This window comes from Oryzias latipes, chromosome 20 (genome assembly GCF_002234675.1).
Source record: "Oryzias latipes chromosome 20, ASM223467v1".
Taxonomy (NCBI): Eukaryota; Metazoa; Chordata; class Actinopteri; order Beloniformes; family Adrianichthyidae; genus Oryzias; species Oryzias latipes.
The window spans coordinates 16,747,996-16,753,995 of NC_019878.2; positions in this window are offsets into that span (position 1 = coordinate 16,747,996).

Here is a 6,000-nt window from a genome sequence, read left to right on the forward strand (position 1 = left end):
TCCAGGATGTCCCCTGCCTTTGGCTGAGATGGGGTCGGGCAGCACTGTGACCCCGAAAAGGACAAAAATGGGTTTAGAAGAAGAATGAATGGGTTACTTTTAGACTTTTTTGCTAAATGCCAATAAATGTACAAAAAAGCAATCCAGGGTGTAATGACTTTATCATTTTGTCTCCAGTATATAACAGTTTAAGCGATGTTTAAGATTTATTTTGATTTCCCAACCATTTTGCCACTAAATCAGTATTTTCTGGTCTTTTAACACATCTCCTAAAACAGGCCTGTTTTTACCTTTCCTGTAAACTCAAGCTAGCTCCTATTTTTATCTCTCATGCTTTTACCCTCCTTCTGTCACTATTCTTGTAATCCCCTGTGCATACTTTCTGTGGCACCACTCCAGATGTTCAGCAGTGTCAAAGGTGCTTCTTAGATCCTTCCCGTCTCTTGTTTGGCATCAGTCCATTCATTTCCTTCAGTCTAGTTCACCCAGGATTCTGACCAAGAAGGAACAGTTCTCTTGAAGGCAACATGTTTTGCTCACGAAATGAGAGCATCCGTGATGACAAGCAAACACAATGTTCCAGAGAAGAAAGAGTAAATGGACCAACAGAAATTTTATGAATATTAAAAAGATCCAAGTTACATTTCGATTCCATTCATTCATTCATTCATTCATTCATTCATTCATTCATTCATTCATTCATTCATTCATTCATTCATTTATTCAATTTTGATTCCAGGATAGAAAATTAATTATTTCGCTGAAAATCGAGACCCTCATTTATTAAAAAAAAAAAAGAAAGAAAGTTGGTTTATGATTATAATAAAATATCTCTGTTTTCAAAATAAGATGCTTTTAAATTTGCATAAGGATACTTCTGTTCCCTCATAACATTCATGGAAAAAGATTATCCCAGTTCTGAGCTTGGAGCTCATAGTAAACTAAAGGTCTTGCAAACATACCAGCGGTTGGTTAATACTGCAGAATCAAGCACAGATGGCACACTTACATAACCGTAAGGGAGCTGGTGTTTTATCCATGCACGCTGTCCAGGTACACTCTGGTACTTAAAGTAATACCTTTTTACAGATTAAATAACCAAAATGTTTGACTGAGATGTGGATTAAGATTTTACAACAGAGATATTAAATTAAAATAAAGGAAATTATTTTGCTCAGCATAGTTTCTGTATGATGGTCCAACTAGTTTAACACAAAAATTGACAACATTGTTTCCCTGATGTAAAAACAAAACAAAAACAATGCTATAAGGTTAAAGGCCGTTAAAATATTTTTTTTTTCCTGAAAAGTGGATGATTTTTGGGAGAAGTTATTCTTAATTTTTAGAAAAATTACTTCAATTTACACATACATTCATAGTTACATAATAAGTGCATTTTTAGGGAGGTCCAAGAGCACAGGGGGTAGTGGGAAGTATGAAAACATTTAATCAATTATGTTCTGAATAAAATCCCATATTCAAAATGTATTCCAGTTTTACTCTGACTTCATCTTTAAAATCAGGAAAATTATCATATATCATTACTGTTTCAGGCTTGGTATCAGCGGTGAGTTCATTATACATTTTACGTGAAAGCATGACTCCTATATCTCTTTCGGTTTGGATTAGGCACTGCTGTCCAAACTAAATAAATGCTTCAAAAAGCCCCATGGCAAAGTCTGGTTCAAAACAGTAAACAAATGGAGTCGTTAGAAAAGAGACGCATGTAAGACAAAAGGCGAAATGGAAATAAAAGAGATTTTTTGGTATCGATGTTTATACTCCCAAGGCTCAGTCACATGACTAAAACAAATATTCAAACTCCTGCTCCTCTGCAGAAACTATGTCCTATAAAATGACAGATTTTTAAAATTGTGTCTAAAAACTGTATAATCATAATTAAAAGACCACTAGGAACGCTTTTAAAATAACTGAAAGGATTATCTGAGTCGGTTTCTAGGAGTTTCATCAGTTCACAGGAACATAAACCATGGAATCATTTATTTTCACAAGAGATATGACTTTCTCAAAACTTCACGGACTAAGACATTTCAAGTAAACAAAGCAAATGCTAATATAAAAGACAAAGAAAACACTATGTAAAGAGTGTCTTTGCAGCAGTCTAATATGAAACCACACATATAACCAGGCTTTATAGCCTTGTAAACTCAACACACCACTTAAATGAATCACTAGGTTTAAAAGACTGAATGTCTCAACTTTCTACCCATGTTTTTACTTTAAGAGACATGGGTATTTTACCTGAGGGGAGTATGTTGGTTTATGGGCATCCCCCAAGGAAGCATTATGGGTACTACAGTTTATTTTAGTTTATTTTCGTACCTTCTATTAGGCAAACCTAACATAGGACTCAGATGGACATAAATTCTATGTGAACACATACTGTGCAGTTAAGTACCAAGAAACAAGCAAAACATTTAGCTCCAGGCATGTAAACTTTAAACCCCGGTGGGTCAGTCAGCCCAACAAGATGTTGCCTATGTTTTATGCCCCAACGTTAAAATGATAGGTGTTTGCTTAACATTTTCAAAACCAAGTCTGGCGCGTTTCTAACATTATTAAAAGGAGTTTCCATTAAAACGCACTGCAATAGAACCAGACAGAGAGAAGTCACATTTCCATTCTGATTTAAATCAGGACAGATTTCTCTGGTAGACTTATTTTTGTGGTACATTTCCCTAAAGCCACCAATGAAACAACCTCTGTTACTGATACAACAGATATGACTAGGATGGTATTTTTCTCAATTCATAACAGAACTAACATGGGAAACGAGGACATAAAACACCAAGTACATTTTCTTTACCCAACTATGATAGAGGCGCTGGCCCTCACCAACCCTTTAATTCTGTCTATTCCACTTTCAGTCGTGACACGAGAGAAAGGCAAATTAACATTTTATGGCGAGGAAGTAACCAAAGAGAACAAGGTAGGAGGCATGGAAAGAGTCAAGATAGAGGAAATTTGACTGAGAAAGCAATGACACGGCCCGCCATTCACACAGTTGTAAAAAGGCTGCTAAGTACACAAACAAGAATGTGTAAAAGGATGATAAAGCAGTCAGAGACTGATGTTCCTCATCGAATGGGGCAGGAAATGGAAAAGATAAAGAAACAGAGGAAGTACTTGACTGATACCTGCTGCTTACTGTCTACTCAAGAAAAAAAAAAACAGCCTCAACGTGAAGATACAGAAACATAGTCACGGATATGTAGACAGCTCCTTTTAAATAAACTTCTTTAATGTTATGGGCAGTAAAGTTGTGTCACTTTGTTAAGTGTAATTAGGCATTTAACAGTATATTATCAAAGGAAATCAAGAAACATTTTTTTTAAGTTGCTAATATTAGATACATATATTATAAAAAATATGATATGTTGCAACAAGACTAATAATATATGTTACCACGTTAAAAGCACAGGTATGTCATGTTGACCAAAAACTCAGAAACAACCGTCTCAGAAGGAGTATACAACAGTTTCCGTTTAAATGTGCTTTTCTATTCAAACTAAAGGGAACAGACATTTGTTACACTAGCAGATTTCAATCAATACAACAAAAATGTACCAGATGTTTGCCCAAAATGTATGCAAACTGAAGAAAAATACTTTCACTTTAGTTGGAAATGCAAACATATACAGACATTCTGGGAAGGAGTAAGAAAAAGTAATCGGATTTGTTAACGTACAACTATGAATAGATGAATGTATTATAAAGTCTAAAATACCATTATCATAGTTGTAACTAATGTAAATGCTGAAAAGAATGGAAAGTTATTTTCTTTTTATTCAATAAAAAAGAGTCTGGCACAACACAATCTAAAGTAATTTGATAATGCTGAAGTAACCACCTTATTGTAGGGCCTTATTTATTTACCTACTTTATTTTTAAATCAATCAATCATGCACGGAAAGAGTGTTTTTTTAGTTAGTAATTTTAATTTTACAACTACTATTAAAAAAAAAAAAAACGTATGTTGCAAACTTGTGATGAAACTCATATCTTTGCTCTTGGATGGAGATCTTGTCCATCCCCAACAGTATGTTTGTCAGCAAAGTCTAAACCTTTTCACAAACTTGAAAGGCAGAAACCACAGAAGCTTCACATATGAAGCTGGAGACAGTTAAGTCTTTTGCTGTACGAGTATGAAAAATGAGCCACACTACAGATGACAAAAACATTTGTTTCCAAATGGATTGAAGGAGCACCACAAGTTTAGTCTGAAGTTGTTCAAAATGTTGTCCATCATTTGTCCTGCAGCTTTGGAGTTTGACATCTGCGTAGGAATCAGTGCTGCTTTCAGAGTTCAGCACAGAGCAGGATTCCTGATCGTGGTTCATCCCGACCATATGGAAGTGATAATAGGTAAAAGTATTTATTTAATGTATGATATATGTAATGAGTTGGACAACAATTTACCATCATGCAATTATATAGATTACTGAGCTGGCCATTTACTATGGAAAAGTAAATATGCCCCCCCCCCCTTTTTATGTTAATTAAATGCTTAAGTAGTTATTTTAAATGCAATGAAATGACTAAATTTTCCCTTCAACAACAATTCAAATCTAAGGGAAAACATGAGCTTAATGGTTTTTCAGTTGCTGTTTTTTATTTTATTTTTTGTAGGCAGGAAAAACATTTAATATAAATCATTTGTAATGAAAGAATTCAAGTGATCTTGCTTATAATCTGTTCGCTTAATGACTGAAAACAGGCAAATCAGACAAACTTTGTCAGATCTTGTGTGTAATCATCTGGTTATAACAGTTTCATAGATTTGGCATTTTTAGGACATAGTTTCTGCAAAGCAGCAGTTGTTCCAACCACCGTGTCTTTGTGCGACACAGAAAAGGTGAACGGATGGACTCTACCTGCCTGGTTCCCACCATGAAGCATGGAGGAGCAGGTGTGATGGTGTGGGGATGCTTTGCTGGTGACACTGTTGGGGATTTAATCAAAATTGAAGGCATACTGAACCAGCATGGCTACCACAGCATCTTGCAGCGGCGTGCTAGTCCATCCGGTTTGCGTTTAGTTGGACCATCATTTATTTTTCAACAGGATGACCCCAAACACACCTCCAGGCTGTGTAGGGGCTATTTGACCAAGAAGGAGAGTGATGGGGTGCTGCGCCAGATGACCTGGCCTCCACAGTCACCGGACCTGAACCCAACGGAGATGGTTTGGGGTGAGCTGGACATCAGAGTGAAGGCAAAAGGGCCAACAAGTACTAAGCATCTCTGGGAACTCCTTCAAGACTGTTGGAAGACCATTTCAGGTGACTACCTCTTGAAGCTCATCAAGAGAATGCTAAGACTGTGCAAAGCAGTAATCAAAGCAAAAGGTGGCTACTTTAAAGACCCTAGAAAATGACATTTTTTCAGTTGTTTCACACTTTTTCGTTATGTATATGATTCCACGTGTTAATTCAGTTTTGATCCATTCAGTGTGAATCTACAATTTTCATAGTCATGAAAATAAAGAAAACTCTTTGAATGAGAAGGTGTGTCCAAACCTTTGGTCTGTACCGTATGTCCTCCGTTGTGAGAAAAATACCCCAAAAATGTTAAAAATCACCAAAAACATGACTTTTATTGGAGCGGGTCTTTAAGTGAAATTGGTCATATAAGATCACGCACTGTAAGAAAAAAAAGAAAGAAAAGCTGAACATGCAGAATTGAAGTGAAAAAGTCCCACCCCTTTTTGCTAGCCAAAAAAAAAAGTATAAACTGTTACAGACATGAAACGTTAAAGGTCCCCGATGACAACTCTTGACAGAGCCAAAATTGTATCCTGCAAAATGAAGTTAAACTCCATTGCTCCCACCTGTGCATACAACTTAAACTTTTGTGGTCATTAATGCACACAAAACCAGCAGACACTGACAGAAGACTGAGTTCCTGTGAGGAGGTGGGAAATGTTTAAATCTGGGGGGACAAGTCCACATGTATCCAGCCACACCCTATGCTTTCCCCT